Consider the following 21,342-nt stretch of genomic DNA (forward strand, 5'->3'; position numbering starts at 1 on the left):
AAAATCTCCTCCGATACGGGTCATACCCCAACAAGGAAATTTCTGTCTGCAAATAAATGGTAGAACTCCAAACACCGGACAAAGAGAAAGTTTATGTTCCCATACATATGTTTATTCAGCCCTGAATTCACTGCCGTTAGTACCATCTCAAGGTACATACTTCGTTTGCCACGATAGGGCTTATACATGGTTGCCAGCTGATTTCTCTGGTACTTGTTATATAGCCTTTCTTCTTCCCCCTACATACACCGCTCCTGCGAACCATCATAAAAATAGATATGGCAGAGGGATTGTGGATTCGAAAGACACAGCAGGACAAGAGGGAGGAGATTTCCTCAAAGGATTTCTTCCCTTCTGGGGTCCAATGGCCAACAGCAGAAATATAAGGCAATTGGTTCGTGTCGTAGAAACCACCATAGACATCACTGTAGGAGCTTTAAGTAACATTACAGCTGAACTACAGGCTGATCGTCTTATGACCTTGCAGAACCGTGTTGCCTTAGACTTTGTTCTTGCGGACCGCGGTGGAGTATGCAAATTGATCGGATCAAGTTGCTGTATTTTCATACCTAATGACGCTCCGACAGTATACCAAGCTATCTCTAAGTTACACATAATCTCCGAGTCGATTCATCAGGACGAAGGAGATTGGTCCTTTTCAGAGTGGTTTTGGGGATTACTGTCCAAATGGGGTTGGAAGGTATTGACATTCTTTGGAGTAATTTTAGCTTTTATATTCTCTTGTTGTCTTTGTATGCACTGCGGTCCTGCCATCTGCAACCTATGTGCTACTGCATGTATTCCCAAACCCAAGTCACAAAGAGCAGAGAATATCAAAATGATGGTACAGCAACAGCTTGATGACCTCATGGCCATAGACATCGACTCAGATTAACATGAGTTTGTGTATCTTGCCTGAGTTCTGGCAAAAGGAGGGTCTGAGGAAATTCGATTTTTTATACGATCGTATCGACCCGCCATTTTGTGGCCCGCCGCCATTTTATGTTGCCTTCACTCAGGCAGCACAGCGAACGAAGTCCATTCTGCCTTTTCTGCTTATTCTGCAACATGGTGTTCAAAACAGCCTTCTGCCTCTATCTTTACAAGGCTGGTATTAAGGTCTGACCGAGTACACTAATCCCTGTCTGGTTTTCTAATCCTTGTTTCAACTATCTGTAGGCTCACACTATTCTCCGCCGATCTTATCTTATCGTCTGGCCTTCGCTGTCCTTTGCTAGTATTCTCTCATTTCACAACTGTCCTCCAAACGCACACAAACTTATCACACCACATGCAACTTCGTTGTGGATCGGTTAATGAATTAGTTCAAGGGAGGGGTAACAAACACAGCTGGAGGAGAGGCAACCTTAAGTCACTTGATACTTTGTTTTCCAATTCCTTCTATTGGTGCTGTCTTGTTTTCCGACATTTCTATTGGCTCTGTTCTATCTTTACATTATTCTTACTGGCTCCTTTCTATGTGTTCTGGGAGTGTATGTAGTTAATAAATGGTTTTTATACGGTATATAAGATTGTGCGCCACAAAGTAAAGTGGCAGTCTCCTGAGAACATACCTTGTGTACTTCTTGGACAACTGTACTAGCTGCAGCTAATAAAATCTGATCTTTTACGCCTGACAGAGTGTCCCGTGTCTCTGTTAGTTGAGGCAGGTGAATCCAAGGAGATTTCAGGCGTACCCTGCGCCGCCAGGCCCATAAGGTTCTGGTTCTTCAGTGGTGGCAGAAAACTCAGGGCCTACACCTGTTCCATCCTTGTCTGCCACTCCCAGTTTCATCTTGACCTTCCTTGTTGCCCCCCACCCAGCTGGCCAGGCCCGCTCCCCCAAGACGGTAGCTGTCCTCTGTGCGCCAGGCACCTTATCCCCTACCACTGTTACCCCTGCTTCCCTGAGTGAGGAGATTATTGATCTCCTGAGGAGCATATCTGGGGGTCAGACTGCCATTCTGAATGCCATCCCGGTGCAGGACAGCCAGCTCCAAGCGATGGTTGCATACCTGGAAGGCATTCAAAGTGCAATGTCTGACCTACAAAGATCTTTTCAGGCTCTGACCTCCTCCCTCATGACAGCCATCCACCCCTCCCAATCCTCCCCCACCTTCCTCTTCCCCATCCAATTTCCCTGTTTCCATTCCTGTACCAAACACACTCACACATATGCACACACACACCTCAACATCCACAAGCAGAAAACATAAACACAAACACAAAAAGACACACAAGCACACAAATTACTCAGCAGACACTCACCCACTCACACCCACCACCACACACACCATGACACAGATACCATCCAACATCCACAGGCACAGTTACCATTCGCCCATACCCCCAGACACCACCCAAACACCCACACACAGCCACCACTAACGCCATGCCCCCGGGTACCACCCAACACCCATATACACAGCCACCACTCACACCATACCCCCAGACACCCCCGTCACTTATAAACCCATACACCAGAGACACCATATCCCAAGACACCACCACAACACCCACAGACCCACACATCACAGAATCCATATCCCCAGACACCACCCCACCATCCACAGACACAGCTACCACTCACACCATACCGCCAGTCACCACCCCAACACCCACAGACACAGCCACCACTCACAACATAGCCCCAGATACCAACCCAACACCCACAGACACAGCCACCACTCACAACATACCCCTAGAACCACCCCCACCTACACAGACACATCCATCACTCCCACCTTACCCATCACATCCACGTCACAACCCATCAAGAGATGCAAATGCCTACACTCACACATGCAACAGACACCAACAAAACACAAACATACTTCAGACAATCACACCACAGCACCAACAGCCACACCCACGCCTGACACAAGCACTTTCTTAACTTCCCAACCATTAATCCCTCCTAATCACCGTATCCATTTTCCCCAAGAACGTTTCATGCTTGCCCTTACCCGTATGAAAACTCCCTTCCAAAGCAAAAAGGTCCCCGCCCACACCCAACCCATTCCTTCCACATTCAATTCCCCCCCAGTGACACCTGCCCTTCTGAAACCAGCCATACCCCTAAACCAGCCATATCCCCTACCAAACCCAAAAAAGAAGTCCACTCCTCCCAAAGTGAAGCCCACCGCTCCTAAGAACCAATCCACCCATCCGAAACCCGACCCACCCCAACCCACCCCACTCAAGGTTGATCATATAGGTGCCTGGAATGTCCACTAGATGCCCATTCCTGTGGACGTTCCTGTGGCAGTGATATGTGAGGCAACCTGTGGGGTACAGCAATGTGCTCAGCATATGTGGCACAAGGACTGGACATTTGCTGTTTCTCCATTTTGGAGTGTTGAAAATAAACATCAGTTGGTCATTTTTGCTACATATTGATCCTGCAATTACTTTTCAATCTTTTTGATCTTCATGAATGAGCTGTGACTACATTTGTGTTTATTTCAACCTAATAGATTGTCCATTTGATGTGGTTGGTAAGATCTGAATTTGGAACCAGTGCTGGAGTCATATAGGACAAGGGGAAATGTTCAATGAATTGATGTGTGGGATGGAATCCAATTGGGGTGGCATTGCATTGGGTAGTGTTTCAAATGGTAAGCATTTCATCTAGGCTTGGCCAGTGTCAACATCTATTGGGTTACATTTCTCCCCCCAATGTAGATCGGACATTCAAATCATGTGTGCAAGTTTGAGGTTGTTTGTTCACACATGGAGGGTATTCAATTGTGCTACCTTCCTATACATTTGAATGGACATGTGCCCATTTTAATGTGTGTAACTTATACCTACTATATCTAAATGTGTGACCCATGCTGTTGCTGGTGTATTTGCTTTCTATACTTGCACTCACACATTTATCACATCACATTTCCTGTGCAAATAGTGGTTTTGAGGCATGTGCAATGTGAAATGTACCCCAGGGCAGCAGCCTTCCTGGGGTCCCCCTGATGCCGCCATACCTATTCCGCAGGGATTGTTTAAATTGTGAGCTTTGGAAGTTTGCCACACAAATTATTCTGCATCCCTTTTACCTCACATCTTGCAATGTGGGTGAGGTGTGAGTCCATGACAAGGATTTTGCAGGGGAGGTGTGTTTGGGTTCAATGATACATCCATACAAATATATATTTATGTCACAACAGGCCATGGCATGTGAACAATGTGAGGGTGTCACTTCAATTTTTAGGAGGATTTGCTTTTGTGTGGAACAATGTAGTAAGCACATCACTAGCCCTGAAACTGGGATGTGCACACATATCAAGTTTTGTCAAGCGTGGTGGTGCAGTCAGTGACCTGGCCAAAGGAGGCAACATGGGGCTGTTATGGGGGTCACACGCTGTGAACAGCTCTGAACCGGGGCACACAAAATATATTTGGGCCACAGAGAACACCCCGCATACCTGGTTAATGGTGCCCATCAATTTGCTGTGGAGTTGGAGGAAACAGTTAAGTGTTTTGCTTACGGTTGGTTGCTTCCATGACTGCATCGATTTTGTGCACCATTGAGCAACACAAGCAGTGGCAGGACGTAAAGTATTGGCTCCATGGCAGCACAGGATGTGTGACGCTTCCTGCAGGTGAGTTTCTGCCTTACATCCCTCTGTTTTTGCCAGCTCAGATGTAGTCTTTGGACTGCCACAGTCACATCAGCAGAAAGCAACATCATATTTGGGTCGGCAGAAACACTGGCAGTCTGCCCTCTGACAGGGGTATTAGCCTATTTCGCCACCGCCGGGGTTTAGTGTTGGTGGCGGTGTTGGCGGGACTGCGTAGGTGTTTTTTCACTGCAACTTCATGTATCGTAATTTGGTAGTTGGACCACCAAGACGTGGTGGTCTCTGGCCCACCAAACTCATAAACAAGACCTTAGCCTGATGATTACAATTTAGCCCATATGTTTACTTTATAAGTTCTCAAGTTTTGGAGAGCCAACAGCAAGTTTGTAGGTAATTTTCTTCATGCCAGACATACAATGGTCAGCCAATCAACAAAGCCCAATTTCATAATAGTAAAAAAAAACAAATAATTTGTCTCTGCACCCCACAATTCCAGTAAGAAATAACTGCAGCAAAATTCCATCTGGCAACTTACATAATGAACAAGGCACCATTCTCATCCACTTTCATTTTGCAAGTCTTCCTCAGATAGATTTCATCAATGTTCAAATGACCATTCCCCCTACAACGCTAAGCACAAAATCCATTTACCTAGATATTTGAGAAGCCCTTGAGAAACCAAATCCTCTTTATTTTAAGGGCTACCCAATGTGATCCTACCACTACTACCAAGGTACCTAACTCCCTGACAATTAATGAGTCAATATGATACAATTGTCACCATTAGTGAAGCAGATTATACAGCTGCATACCATACACGTGACGGTTCAGGAATCGACTTCCTTGCCTGCACCCACCACCAAAATCACTTGCCCTGTGCAAAGCACTTACACAACAATACACAAAATAACTGGAACTCACAGAACAAACTTACCTGTGAGTACATTGTTTGTTAGAAAGGTCATAAACTTATCCTCACAAATAACGGCTGAACAGAATAACAACAAGCACCACTGTATTACTCCACTGGCAGCCAAATACCTAAATGTTGAATGTCTGCCTGCTCATTCTCTCCAGACTAAGGCAAAAAGCTTGCCTCCAAGTGACCTTAAATGTAGCATTAAGGGGAGTAGTTTAGTCCTATCTAGTTCACCCACTCCTCAATGGCACCAAATTTAATGTGTACTTGCCACACATGTGTCATGTTAAGCCCATCAAAATTCACTGAATCATGACTGCCATATTGGAAAAGGCAAGAACCACTCCTCTATGGCCTCATATACAAGTGGCAATAACTATTTTACATACCAACAAGTCCCATCATATACATACACCTATTCACTCACCCATTGTCTAGAATGCCATATTTCACCAGCCATTCTTAAGTAAATAAATCTCTTGATTCTGGATTCAATAAGTCATTCCTGTCCTCATATGTCACATACTTATCATCATGCTTCATGACTTTTTGAGTGCCATATTGAAAGAGAGAAACCACACTACCACCATAGCTATGACTCAAAGTGTTCTTAATCATTTTCCATAAAATCATGTCTCATCATCTCTGTTCGCTACATGGCTCAACGGCACCCTTCGATCACAAAATTGCATGCTGTGGAATGTGGCAATGGAATCCTTCAAAAATGTCATTGCGCCTCCCAATAAAATGTGCTATTACAGTATCATGTGCAAAAGGGGCATGAAACAAACCAACATATAAAAGTAAAAATTCTATACAGTAAACACTATATTATGAACGATATTCTCTAAAACACACACCCACCCAATGCCAGAGAGGGGTCGATCCCCTGTGACCTGTCATTATACCCCATGAATCAATTCAAAATTACTCTACTCATTGGTACATAAACCCACTCAACCGACCGCAGAGAAACACATTTTAAGGGGTGAAGCATAGGGGCCTCCTTGGGCTAAAGAAAAACTTCACATTTTAATAGTTCATATTTCATTTTGTCAGCAAAGTGAAGAAACATAATTTATCGATGAGCCACAAAACTCTCCTATAATCACCAAGTTTTAAAGTCTACTAAAGTACTCCTCCTATACTCCACAAACAACCAATACAATGGACCTTCAGACTGATCAAAAACCTTTTTACTAAAAGTGGTGCAACCTCTTTTCTATGCTCAGCCCTTCTCAATGCCCCATTCGTAGCAGATCCAATTGTCCTCAGCCGCCTCAATGTTAGCCACTCCCCCAGGGAATGAGTTGGAAACACCTGTCTGCCATAGAATGCAAAACTCACATTCTGGTGATGTGAATCCTTGCACATGTGAAGCAAAGGGGTACCAAATGTCACAATTGGTTGCTTTGTTGTGTTTCTGAATCTTGAATTTTAATTTCCTTTTCATGCTGCTCACATATATCAGGTAACAATTGCAAAGAATCACATAAACTCAGAAGATGCGTTTGCAGTTAATAAACTCATCAATTGTGTAAACCCTTGAGGAATTGTAATTGAACTCAACCAACATATTAACACCAACTCTACACATATTGCATTCAATGCATACAAAGGGTATCCAATTACCATTTTATCTGACTGATTATATGAATTTCAATTTAGATAAGAATGATATTCCAACACATGTTCTTCTGTACCAGTTCAAATAATGATTACGTCGTCTATATAGCAACACCAGAAATCAACATAATGCATCCACTGTTTTGTACTCTGGGCTCTTGCATAAGAGAGTATAAACCTGTAACCCATACAGTTCCTTGCAATGTGGTGGTACCACTCTCCACTGCACAGAAATACATTTTTCAACATGATCAGATCAGCCATGTCAATCAACATTGTCATAGGGTCACAATAATTAGCACTTCTTGATGACAAGAAATGTTGCAGTGTTACCAAACCAAATTCTTTTTGTATGCAAGTATATAAAAATACAACGTTTTAAGTCACAAAAATCATGTCGCTGTCATCCCGTATTGCATCTTCAAATTTGTTCAATTTGTCCTTTATGTCCTGCACATCAGCAAGTTGCAAACAATAGGTTTTAAGAAGGTATTGACAAACTCAGACAAATATTCCATAACAGAGCCAATCCCTGAGATAATGGGTGTCCCTGGTGGAAAACCACCTTGTTTATGTATGTTTGGTAGCATATATATATAAAAGTGGGATTATCAATCTTCAGGTACCTATATTCCATATCCTAAATGAGACCAATCTCTTTCCAGTGACTGAGTTTGTGGACAATCAATTTTCTTACCTCACTATTAGGATTGTTAGGTAATTTCATACAACATAGATCATCATATAACTGTCTGATGACTGCATTTTTATAATCATGCCTATTCATGACTACACTATTCCAACCTTTAGTGGCTTCCCAAATTACTTTTTTTGTCAGTGCCCAAGGCCTTCAAGGTCCTCCTCTCATGTGGAGATTTATTGATGAGATCACCAAATATGTATGTTGTATCAGTCTGTGATTTAATTTATCTATCTATAATATTGGTAACATTACAAACATTTGAGGGACAAAGGCTAGCCTTTTTCTAAGCACTTCCAGTTCAATGTGAGACAGGTCCCTTTCTGACAAATTGATCACTTGTAGTTGCTCCTGGTCTTGTCCTGTCTAAAAACTGGGGTCCAATAGGCACTTCGACATTGTCTTGTTGACATCTAAGTATAGTCTCCTTGACTTATTCCAAGTCTTGACCCTCATCCTTTCTACCTTTTTCAGTTTTCCTCCTCTATCTCCTTGTTTTATGTCTCTTTTTTTGGAACCTTTGCAAAGGCTGTGAATCTCTTCCTAAAAAATATGAGTTACGTGGGATCACATAGGATGCAACCACATTGCTAGGTCCAGGATCCTTTAAGAATGATAATGCATAACTGCTGCATGAGGTGAGACTTTTTTCCATCATGTTATCCTGATGTACTTCCTCACGATTGGTCAATACATCATCAAACCATTTAGTAAAAGTAAAAATTCTGCCACTGATGCAATCTTTATCATCTCTTCTGATCTTATTCATCTTTCTCTCTTAGATAGTTAATCAATGATCTTTCGGTATGTCACTCACTACCTGCTGTCTCTTGTAAGTTCAAATCTTTAATTTCCCTCTCTACTGTCTCTATTTGTTCCTTCAGTTTTGCCACTTTGCATTCAGAGTTTTTAATAAGCATTTGCCTCATCATGAAGGATGCATTATTCAAATTATCCTTCCAGTCTTTGAGGAGGGCTTCATCCAAGTCATTGAAAGTGGGGAATATTAACATACATAAACCCCGAAGTATTTGGTTCATTTCTAAGTAACTTTTAAGGGCTGTACCATCCCACCATTTCAACAGTTCAGAATTCATTAGCCTTTCCAATGTGATACATTTATTTTTCAACTCTTCTTTAGTAGGAGGAATGTCCCTGTCCTTATCGTTTTATAGTTTTCTTTCCCTGTGCTAAATTTAAACAAATCTTCTGCTAGCTTCTCTTTATTGTCATGTGACACAATAAATATCTATCCTATTGACTGAGATTATTTCAATTAATCTGTCCATCACATTTTTCTTTTCATTACTAAGAAGAGGAGGTAGTTGTGGTATTTGAGCTTTGCAGAATGTCAAAGGAATTCAAAATATTAGGATGTTAGAGTGAACCTCCTGCTTTTTAAGAAATTTTCCAACTTTACATTGGACTTCCAAGCTGTTGTGAGGCTGCTTCAACCTGTGTCCACATGCAAGTATTATTTATATATTTCATCAACTAACTCTTTTCTGTGGTGGACATCTTTTGCTGCTACATCATTTGGAGTTTGTTTTGAGTCTTTCATTAAGCCATTCTCATATTTATAAGTAATTCTTTGTGAAAAAGCTCTGCTAGTGTAAGTATTGGAAGGATCTATATATGTTATTTCACCGTTCATCCTATTTCAGTGTTTTAAATCTTCGTTCGAAGTGTTTGAGGCACATTGCATCATTCAAATTTTCAAGTGCTGTGTGTCTCTTCACTCCTCACTGTGTGAGGCGTTTTAGCGTGTGTGAGTCATAGCATAAACTGTCTCATACTGTAGTGTCCTGACGGACACATTCTAATGTTTCCACCAGACACTCTACTGATGGCTGGCTTCCTCACTCACCCCACACCCATCCATCACAGGTGTCACCAGTCAGGTGACCCTGCAAATAAAAGAGGCCGGGCGCACGTACCCGAGGTCAGTTGTATGAACCCACCATGATGTGTCTGTATCATTTATTTTAGTACCACGAGGGCCTAGGGCCCCCAACATCACAAAGCGCGATGAGTGGGTCTACCACACGTGTGAGCCGGCTGCATCTCGGTCACGCCTCACAGAGAAAATAAGCAAGGTGGCTCTGTGCCTGTCAGCTTCCTGTGCATGCCCCTACAGCCCCACCTGCCGTGATTCTGCGCCAGCACAAGGATGGTGGTGTCCCCTGATGCAAGGGGGGTGCTGGCTGAATGTCCTGCCCACTGCTACCCCAGCAAGGCACTAGAGCATCAGAAAAGGTCCCGCTGACCCATCAGGCACAAGTTGAGCCCTGCAGGCAGTATCAAGACAATGCCTGGTGCAGAAGAAGTGTGTCGTGGGGAGAGAAGCGTAACTCCAGCTTATGGCAACGCACAGCCACTGCCCCCATACCCTCTTTCAGCTGAGGGGAAGCCAAAGAAAAAGAGGGAACCAGCCCAAGGCCTATTGCCACGACTCCAGTACAGTAGTGGTGAAGGGGGAGCAGGGCCCACCTACCCGATTCGCTTGAAGTGGACCCTGAGATTTTGAACGGTTGTGAAGCTGGAAGAGACATGTCATGTGGACACACAGAGCAACCCCCCTCCTTCGGAAGTGCCCGCAGAGAAGAGGATACTGCAAATAAGGCGGCCCCTACCTGCCATGCAGTTTGTCCACTGCCCCGCCAGCAGCCATGTAATCCTGACAGCAAAGGGAAGGAAAACTCCTCCCGTGAGGTGGACCGTGCCGTTCTGTAGGTGGCAGAAGAAACAACTGCGTCGCAGGTGAGTGGACCCCCCCTCGCCATTGCTGCTGCCCTGTTCCATGAGAGGTGGACTCACTCCCCTACAAGTCCCATGTTTGGCGAGGAGACTTCACTTCAGGCCACCCGCTGTGGAGCTGCTCACCTGCTGACCCGCCTGTCACCATCTGGTCCCGGAGAAAAGAGAAGCCAGTGACTGTGTCGCAACAGAAGAGACCCATCCCGTTACATGAGAAGAGGCTCCCTTCCTGATGTGGTGCTGCCCTGTATACCACTGTGAGTGTGTCAGGAGAGACGCCTTTCCCCCAGGGATATAGGTCCAGGACCTGGAGAGGCCTGCTGCAGCCTCTGCCACCAGTGACTACAATTGCCGGCATCTGCACCAATGAGGCCAACACTTGGAGGAAAGATTGCTGTGGCCTCTAGACATCACTACAGTGCCAGCTACTGGGCCATTGGGAGTTACAGCACATGAATAAAGCACACTTCCTGCAAATGAATGGCCCTTAAATGAACACTCCTGCTATGCACAGCACATTCTTACAGCCCAGATCTCCAAAGAGCCTGCTGGGTCCCACGACCTTGACGCAGGTAGCCAAACCAGCTGCTACTAAAGCACTGTAAAGATAAGCAAGAGGTCGGGAACAGAGTAAGCTGTGACAAGAGAACTCCATGTAAAGCATGGGAAGGCCATGCACAGAGCATGCGACCCCCAGTGACAGTCTGAAGCCATCGCCAGTGAGGGGAAAGCACCACATGCCACAGTAGTGAACACCCACCACTGCAAGACAGGAGAACAGGAATGCAAAGCACCAGTAGAGGGCACCCATGAAAAAGGACCAAGAGCAGAAAGTCAGAGGTGCACAGAGGGTCGCTCCAGCAAACCTGACAGTACGGGCAGGAGCCCGAAAGAGCCCCACAAGAAGAGATGAAATGTGAAGTGAGAAGAGGCTGCACCAGCCGGCCACACCACAGCACCAGATGGCCACCACTGGCCCATCGTTGAGCAGGTCAGGAGGAGTGACCGACCCTGCCAAGCAAACCAGACTGAGGCAGGTGCTGAGACAGCGCAGTCTTGAGGCACAAATGCTGGGCCCTCAAGTGAAGATACAAAGAAGGAAACAGTGACCCTCTAGTCAGGGAGCGGACCTACTGACAGGATTAAGCCTGTGAGAGTCCACAACAGAAGACGATGCACTGGCCAATGTGCAGTACATCACAAGCGAACGGTCCATGTGATGCAACATGCGACCTGTGGAGCAACGTCACATCTAAAGGGAAAAGGACAGAGAAAGAGGAATGTGGCACAACGCCACGTTGTGAAGAACCAAAGAAGAATGAGTGTGACAGTCCTGTCACACAGAAGATCAGGAACACCACAGGTGTGCAAGAGAAAGGGAGAAGAGGAACGGGACTGAGGACTCATGCCAGCATATGAGAGGGCATCCATCACCACAGGCCAGCCACCAGGGTGAGCAGATGTCACTGGAGACAGCTCCATGGGTGGACCAACTGTAACCAGCATGCGCTAACCGCGTCCAGGCCCCACGCTTCTCAGTGAACCGCCCTGTCACCGGGTGCTTGACATTAATGGCATCCCTGCTGCCAACTGCACATGCCACGCAAGAAATGCACGTGACAGTGAAGTCCCTCAAGTCATCCCTTCTGTAAGAATGACACCACCACCTGGTGATCTAACCACTATTCGGTAAGATCGTCATCCTTACCAGGTACATCGCCCAAACCACCTAAGGAGCACGGCACCACCAGAGTGGGGTCAAAGTCAGCAACAAGACCAGAAGTTGACAAGGCATCCCTGGCACCATGGGAGTCTGACCACCCACAAACCTGCTCTGAGGCCCTGGGAACTGGACACTTGCTGAAGAAAGCATACTCGACAATTTTGATTATCCACCCTTACGGTTGCACGAGGCATGGACATGGCCCTGTTGTGAGTTGTACAGCGACCCCCTTTGCACAGCCTACAAATGGCCCGTCCAGCCCATGTGGCCCCATGGTAACCTAGGGGCAAGGGCCCCAAGGGAATTCCAGTGAGAGGAGAATCACGCCAAGAGAGATGTGTCAGAGGCAGCTCCATGACAGGCACCGGGAAGCACTGAGGTCAGGGACAGAGACACGTCAGCTAAAGACTATTGCACAAAGGCCAGAGCACCCGAGTTCTGACGGCCAGAGCACACCAACCCTGTGACAACCTCCCTTGTGGCTCCAAGCACAACTTGGATGGGGTCCTGTTGGCTGTTCCTCAGCGACGCCTTCACTTGGCCTGCCATAGGCCCGGCACAGTTCACACCAAAAGGCCTCAAAAAGACTCCTGTGCGATAGAGTTCTGGCTCAAGAGGGAAGTCTGAAGCTGCTCTACCAGAAGGTGTTTGGATGCACCAAGGCCTTCAAGGACGACGCCTTTCTAACTTGAAGTGGACTCCCCACTGCTCCTGTTGCAATCGAATCAAACATTGTAAATAGACTCCCACTTCATGAGCCCAGGTGGGACAGGACCTACAGTGCCCTAGTGCATTGTGATGGCATGGACAAGTTATTGAGGTATCTGGACTTCATCAACACTGCTATTTGTGTCCAGAGCAGTCTGGTTAAAATACGAAGGGGTGCTGTGATGCCGAGTGCCCCAGTTGCACCTGTTCCACTCAGCATGACCGGTGGACCTCCTGAAGATACTCAGGCCCTCATTGCAACCCTGGCAGTTGGTGTTAAAGTGGTGTAATACTGCCAGCAGGCCGGCGGTAATTACTGCCATATTATGACCATGGCGGAAAGATCTCTGATAGACAGCCAATGTACCACACCGACTGCCAGGGCAGAAACAATAGACACTACGGCAGTAGCCGCCTACAGCGAGGCGGAAGTCAATGTTCCGCCCACCATATTGTGACAAGACCATCTGTTACCTTTTCCGGGGCGGTACCAACTACATCAAAAGCCTGGGGGAAAAAGACCTCAGAAGGGAAATGACTCACCATTGGAAACACAAGGAACAACCATGTCGCCATGGAGCCCGAGCTGCATGTCTTCTCCATGATCTTCTATGTGCTGCTCCACCACGAACACCAACGCCAGCGAAGACGACGATGGTGAGTACAGCCGACTAGCACACAAGGGAGGGAGGAAGGAAAAAGAGAGTGACACACACACGCACCACACACCCCCAACACCATACACACAATCAGCTGCATTACTAAAACATTTTTGTCCCATACTTCGGATGAATAATGCAAGGTCAAAACGATTTTGAAAAAGTGACTGTAATGAGAGCAAAACATCAAGATAAATAAGTGAGGTAAGATAATAGATATATACATATGTACAGAAAAAGGGACACAGCCCAGTCCACAATGTACATAGTCCACATGGCCACAGTCCAAAGTCCAAGGCTTCACATGGCACCTGCCTCAACATGGAGAGAACACTGCAGGGGCATCAGTTGGGAAATAGACAGGCACCTCAGGGGGACAGGGGACGGGGACACCTCAGCCGGCAGATGTAACAAGACCACTGGTTCTGGAGGGGGCAACATGCCCTGTGCTTCGTCCTGGGGAGTGCAAAGTCACAGTTTCTCGAGTGGGTGACTTACCCACTTGCTCTGGAGGGGGCAACATGCCCTGTGCTTGGTCCTGGGGAGTGCAAGGCCACAGTTTCCCAAGTGGGTGACTTGCCTACTTGCTCTGGAGGGGGCAACATGCCCTCTGCTTGGTCCTGGGGAGTGCAAAGCCACAGTCTCTTGAGTGGGTGACTTGCCCACTTGCTCTGGAGGGGGCAACATGCCCTGTGCTTGGTCCTGGGGAGAGCAAGGCCACAGTCTCCCAAGTGGGTGACTTGCCCACTGGTTCTGGAGGGGGCATCCTGCCCTGTACTCTTGATCCTGGTGAGTCTGGGGTAGGTGGGTGTCTTACCCACTGGTTCTGGAGGGGGCATCGTGCCCTGTGCTCTTGATCCTGGGGAGTCTGGGGTAGGTTACCCACTGGTTCTGGAAGGGGCATTGTGCCCTGTGCTCTTAATCCTGGGAATGCAAGGTCACAGTATCTCAGGTGGGTGTCATACCCACTGGATTTGTAGGGGGCGGGCCTCACAGCAGCCCATGGAGGCAGGATTACATACCGTCCGCCGGCGGTGATGGCTGCTCACTGGAGGTGGTGGTGGTGCTGCTGGTGGGGGGAGACTCCTGCCCATCCCCTGCAACCTCGGACGGCTGCTCACTGGAGTTGGTGGTGCTGCTGCTGAAGGGGGGTGCTCCTGCCCATCCCCTGCAAACTTGGACGGCTGCTCACTGGAGGTGGTGGTGCTCCTGCTGGTGGGGACAGGCTCCTACCCATCCCCTGCAACCTCGGACGGCTGCTCACTGAAAGGGGTGGTGCTGCTGGTGGAGGGAGGCTCCCACCCATCCCCCTGCAACTTCAGACAGCTTCTCACTGGAGGTGTTGGTGCTGCTGCTGGTGGGGGGAGGCTCCTTCCCACCCCCTGCCACCTTGGACAGCTGCACAACCATGGTTGGTGGTGGTGGCTCCGTCACAGTTCCTGCCCCAGGCCCCTTGCTCTTCCTGCCTGCTGGTGCAGGATCCTTGCTCTTCCTGACAGCTGGGGCAGGCCCCTTAGTCTTCCTGGCAGCTGGGGCAGGTTCCTTAGTCTTCCCAAGCTGGGGCATGCTCCTTTACCTTCTTAGTAGCAACTGAGGCAGGCTTCTTTGTCTTCCTGGCAGCAGCTGGGGCAGGCTCCTTTGTCTTCGTAGCAGCAGCTTGGGCAGGATCCTTTCCCTTGAGGCTGCCTGGTGCAGGCTCCATGTACCCTGGATCCTTTTTCACCACGAGTGGGTGTGGTGATGACTGGGCTCATGGACTGGGTGGCTGAAGTGCTTGGCTGGGTTCTTCCTACCCTGGCCAGATGTGCAGGACGGGGGGTAGGGGTAGGCAAGAGGTCAATGGTGGATCGGAACAGTTTTTTAGGGACATTGGGGCAAGAAGAGGGAGAGGGCTTGGGAGTGGAGAAAGAGGGAGTGGTTGTTGGAGGTGTCTGTCTGCTGATTTTGGGTGTATGCCCTGGATGCTGTTGTGAGGTGGATGGCTGTTGGGTGTCTGAGTGCTTGCGTTTGTGTGCCTTAGGAGGGGGGACAGACACAGTGGGAGAGGACACAGGTGACGTGTGCATGGCTGTTGTGGAGGTGTCTGCCAGTGAGGTGTGTGTTATGCCTGGTGTGGTGGTGATGCTGGTAGTGGATGATGATGTAGTGCATGCAGGTGTGAGTGTAGATGGAATTGAGTGGGAGGTGGAGGAGGAGGAGGAGGATGGGGGACAGTGGAAATTGTGGCTGTCGGTATGTCTGCTTCTGGATGGTGTTTGTGTGAGTGCCTGTGGGATGACGTGTAGTGCCTGTGTTTGCCTGTACCACTCTTGTGTGTTGTCTTGTGTGGATGCTCGTCTGCCTCTGTGCTTGGGATAGGTTAGGGTGAGGAGAATGGGATTGGGAAGAGGAAGTTTAAGTGTGGAAACAGGGACAATGGCTGCCATCACAGAGGAGGCCAGATCTTGAATCAATCTCTGTTGGGCTGCTAAGCCAGTGTGAATGCCCTCCAGGAATGCATTAGTCTGTTACATCTGGGCTGCCAGCCCCTGGATGACATTCACAATGGTTGACTGCCCTAAAGAGATGGATCTCAGTAGGTCAATAGCCTCCTCACTCAGGGCAGCAGGGCTGACTGGGGCAGGGCCTGAGGTGCCTGGGGCGAAGGAGATGCCCACTCTTCTGGGTGAGTGGGCATGGGCAACTTGTTGAGGGGCTGCTGGGAGGGCGGTGCTGGTACGGGGTGGCAGCTATGCCTGTAGCTGGGGTGGTCACAGAGGTGTCCACCACCACCAGGGAGCTTCCATCGGAGGAGGTGTTTGTGTCAGAACTGTCCCCTCCAGTCTCCGCCGTGGTGCTCCCCTTACCCTCCATCCCACTGATGCCCTCACCGTCAGTGGACTCTGGCTCCTGGGTCCTGTGGGATGCAGCTACCTTCGTCATCGGTGCCTCTGCTCCTCCGGCAGATGACACTAATGCACATAAGGACAAGGTGACAAAACAATAAGAAGGGGGGAGAGACAAAGTATACACTTGATCAGTGGCTGCACCAACAGCACCCTCACAGACAGGGAACAGGCCTACGCACTATGCATTGCACTACCAGTGATATTGCTAGCCACCAAGGCATGGGGAGGGGCACACAACAGCAAATGCAGCAGACCTGGGACCCACGCAGCCCTGACCAGTAGTGAATGCCTACGATCTAGGTAGCAGAATTATCCCTTCAGAACCCTAGCCACCAGGGGACCTACGCTACTATGTCAGGCCTGGCCTAGGGGCACCCACTGACACACATCCACCACCCGGATACCACCCCACCAGGCATAAGTAGTAATGATGGGCACTGTACTCACCCCCTTGTGGCTGCTGTGATGCCCTCAAGCGCCCATCCAGCTCCGGATAGGCCACCGGCAGTATGCGGGCCATCAGGGGGATCAGGGTTCGATGGGCACACCTTCCTCGTTGGGAGGCCATCCCCAGCTGGGCCTCCGCCATCTTCCGTGCCAAGCATCTCAGGTTCTCCCACCGTTTGCGACATTGGGTGCTCTGCCTGCCGTAGACCACCAGGGTCTGCACGTCCTTGGCGATGGCACGCTATATAACCTTCTTTTGATGGGTGCTGACCTGCAGAGGAAATACACACAGGAAAATAGTATTAGTCAAACAGTCCTGCCTGTTACACTTATGGCCCACCATACGCCTTCACATCACCATTTGCACATACATGGCCCAGCACACAACCAATACGCCGCCCAGAGGGCATCCACCGACCCCCCTTACACAAGGCCTCACACACCATTCCATGCATTCATGCCACATGCATCGTGCCCACAGTGTACTCACCTGTTGGTCTGGAGGCCCATACAGCAGTCTGTACTGGGGTAGGATCCCATCCACCAGTCTCTCCAACTCTGCTGAAGTGAAGGCTGGGGCCCTTTCCCCAGTCACATGGGCAAAGGTAGGTTCCAGACACAGGTCACAGCAGCACATGCAGTGTAGGTCCTCTCCTATTGAAGGACAGGTAGAAAGTGAGGGATGAGATAGAAAATGGTGGTCACGTCTGCAGCACTGCATACCGTCACCACTGGCGTAGATCACCATTGGCCACTGTAACCTATAAGGCCCAATGTTAACCAATGAGGAGTTGCACAGCGGTTTACTACTGCCTCCCCCAACGGCGCACAACGTCAACGGAATTACCTCACTTCCACCTGTCACCCTACACAGGACAGGCGGACGCCTTTTCAGGAGGGAGCAGACCCTGGATATTTGCTGCGTCACTGGTGAAATTTGGAGATACTGGACAATTCACACTTACCCATTACAAGTTAACATCATCCAAAGTTATGTTGTAGCTCCATTGTTCAGTTTGTGTCTGGATCCTCACTCCTTTGCCCCTTAGATTGCTACCACTGCGGATGAATAGGAGATGGAGACATACCCCCTGTATAGACCCCTGGTGGACTTGGCAACAATGGAGGACAGGCACATCATCCTCAATTATAGACTTGACAGGGCCACAATCACAGAGCTGTGTCCCCATTTGGAGCCTGACCTGATATCTGCTATTTGTCACCCCACTGGGATCCCCCTCTTCTGCAAGGTCTATCAATGCTCCATTTCCTGGCAACTGGTTCTTTCCAAGTGACAGTGGGATTGGCAGCAGGAATGTCACAGCCAATGTTCTCAAACGTGCTGACCAGCGTGTTGATTGCCCTGATTAAACACATGTGCAGCTACATTGTATTTCCCAAGGTTGAAGTTTTGGCCACAGCGAAGGCTGAGTTCTATGCAATGGGACATATCTCCAACATAATTGGGGCGATGGAACACATATTGCATTGATAATGAACAGGTGTTCAGAAATCATAAGAGTTTCCCCTTTATGAATGTACAGATGGTGTGCTTGGCAGGCCAGTACATCTCCCACGTCAATGCTAAGCATTCAGGGTCGGTGCATGATGCCTTTGTCCTGAGGAATAGCAGCATACCAAATGTGATGGCCCAACTACAGAGACACAGGGTGTGGCTAATAGGTGAGCACTGGTCCCCACCCAGTTTATGTTGGTGTATGGGTATGGTGTGGACCATACAGAATAGTTTGTGGCTAAATGTTGTCCCTCAATATTGCAGGTGACTCTGGTTACCCCAACCTATCATGGCTGCTGACCCCTGTGAGGAATGCCAGGACGAGGGCAGAGGAACATTATAATGAGAAACATGGGCGAACCAGAAGGATAATAGAAAGGACATTTGGCCTCCTGAAGGCCAGGTTCAGGTGCCTCCATCTAACAGGTGGATCCCTGTGCTACCCACCCAAGAAGGTCTGCCAGATAATAGTGGCATGCTGCATGTTGCACAGCCTTGCCCTGAGACGCCATGTGCCTTTTCTGGAGGAGGAGGAGGCTGGAGATGCCCGTGTGGCTGCAGTGGACCCTGTGGACAGTGAGGATGAGGAGGCAGAGGATGAGTATGAGGACAACAGAACATCAGTCATTAGACAATACTTCCAATGACACACAGGTAAGCCAGTGTTACTTCTCATTTCAATTAAATTTTATGGAATTTCTGTGGCCCTGGCATGCTGTTCTTTCCCACTTCTATGCCCACTTACTGTAACCTTTGGCAATTTATTTTACATATGTTGGTGACCTCACATATGCTCCTGGCGTGATCACTGCAGCCAGCTACAGGTCACTAACCTATGCTCATTTTCTGTACAGTTGAATTGCAGTGTTTGTACCTTTTTAAATGAATAAATACTTGAAAAATCTGACATACTCCATACTTATTTTTTTCCAAGGGTGTTTATTGAAGTGCTAAAATATTGAGGGGCAAGTGCAATGGGATGGGGTGATGATGGAGGAGAGTCCAGGGTATTGTTCCAGTCTGTAGCACAGGTGCATTGTCCAAGGGGCCAGAGGAAGGGGAGCAATGGCAGTTCAAGGTGAACAGGGTGACAGGGTGACAGGGTGGGACACAAGGGTGACAATCAGGAGAGTCTCATTTCCTGGCGGGGGTCTTGGCAAGTGTCTCTGGCTTCTGTCTGGACCGCAGGGAATGTTTGCGGGGTGGTTCACATTCTGCAGAGGGAGAGGTGCTAGTGGCCTGTTGGTCCTGTGGCCGGGCCTCCTGGCTACTAGCGGCAGCGGAGGTGGAAGGCTGTTCAGTGTCTGGCTATTGGCAGGGGCCCGCTGTTGTGTGACTGCCTCCCTCATAATATTGGCCATGTCTGCCAGCACCCTTGCTATGGAGATTAGGGTGTTGTTAATGGAATGTCAGTCCTCCCTGATCCCCTGGTACTGTTCCTCCTGCAGCCACCTGTTCTCCTGCACATTGTCCAGGATCTGGCCCATCATATCCTGGGAATGTTGATATGCTCCCAGGATCTCTGCAAGTGCCTCCTGGAGAGTCGGTTTCCTGGGCCTGTCCTCCCCCTGGCACCCAACAGTCATCCCAGTGTCCCTGGTGGCCTGTGCCTTTGTTCCCTGAACCGTGTGCCCACTGCCACTGACCCCAGGACCCAGACTGTCTTGTGTGCAAAGTGTGGCCTGGAGTCCCTGTGGAGGTGGACACACTGCTGATTGACGTGTCCTGGGGACAGAGGTGTGAGTATGCTGGGTGGGTGCTGTGGTGGTGTTTCCTGATGGGGAGGCTCTGTGGGGTGTGTGACTGGGCCTGGGTAACAGGGTGTCCAGAGAGGTCCCTGATGGACCAGGTTGGTCATCCAGACCCTGAAGATTAGAGTTGCTGACATCACTGTGGGCATCTTCTGTTGGGGGACTGGATAGTGCTTGCATCTCCTCTCCTTTGACATTGGCTGGGGTACCTGTGGGTATGTAAATTATGTGTTATTGTTTCTGTGTCTGACATATTGTGCAACCGTGGCTTATCCTTTTTGGTTGTATTTGCCCTGGAAGCTTTCACTTGTGTAAGTTGGTATATGGTGGGATAGCTGATTATCTCTAGTGTGCATGCTTTAGTGATAGGTGTCCATGCAGGGCTGTGAGTGGTTTCCATGCATTGGTATGGCATGCAGGGCTTGGCATTGGGATGAGTGAGATGTGATGGAGTGTGTGGGATGTGGTGGAGTGATGGGAGTAAGGGTGGGGGTATGTGATGGCATGCAGGTAGGGGGTAGTAGTAGTAGTAGAAAGTTGACTTACCAGAGTCCAGACCTCCTCCTACTCCGGCCAGGCCCTCAGGATGCAGGACTGCCAAGACTTGCTCCTCCCATTCTGTTAGTTGTGGGGGAGGAGGTGGGGGTCCACCGCCAATCCTCAGTACAGCGAGTTGGTATCTTGCTGCAATGGAATGTACCTTCCCCCGTAGGTCGTTCCACCTCTTCCTGATGAATCCCTAGTTCTTGGGTGCTGTCCCACGGCGTTGGCCCTTTCCACGATTCTCCACCATAGATCATCTTCCTAGCTATCGATATCTGCTTCACCTCTGCTCCAAACAGCTGTGGCTCTACCCTGATGATTTCCTCCACCATGACCCTTAGCTCCTCCTCTGTGAATCAGAAGTGTCCTTGTGGTGCCATGAGTGCTGTGTGAGGTGTGTAGGTGAGGGTGTGTAGGATTATGTGTTGGGGTGTGTGATGTGGGGTGCGTGGGTGGTGTATAGGAGTAAGTAATGTGTGGCTCTGCTTTTGTCTGTTGTCTTGGTATCTGTCTAGTGCCAATGGC

The sequence above is a fragment of the Pleurodeles waltl genome, chromosome 10 (assembly GCF_031143425.1).
Source record: "Pleurodeles waltl isolate 20211129_DDA chromosome 10, aPleWal1.hap1.20221129, whole genome shotgun sequence".
Lineage (NCBI taxonomy): Eukaryota > Metazoa > Chordata > Amphibia > Caudata > Salamandridae > Pleurodeles > Pleurodeles waltl.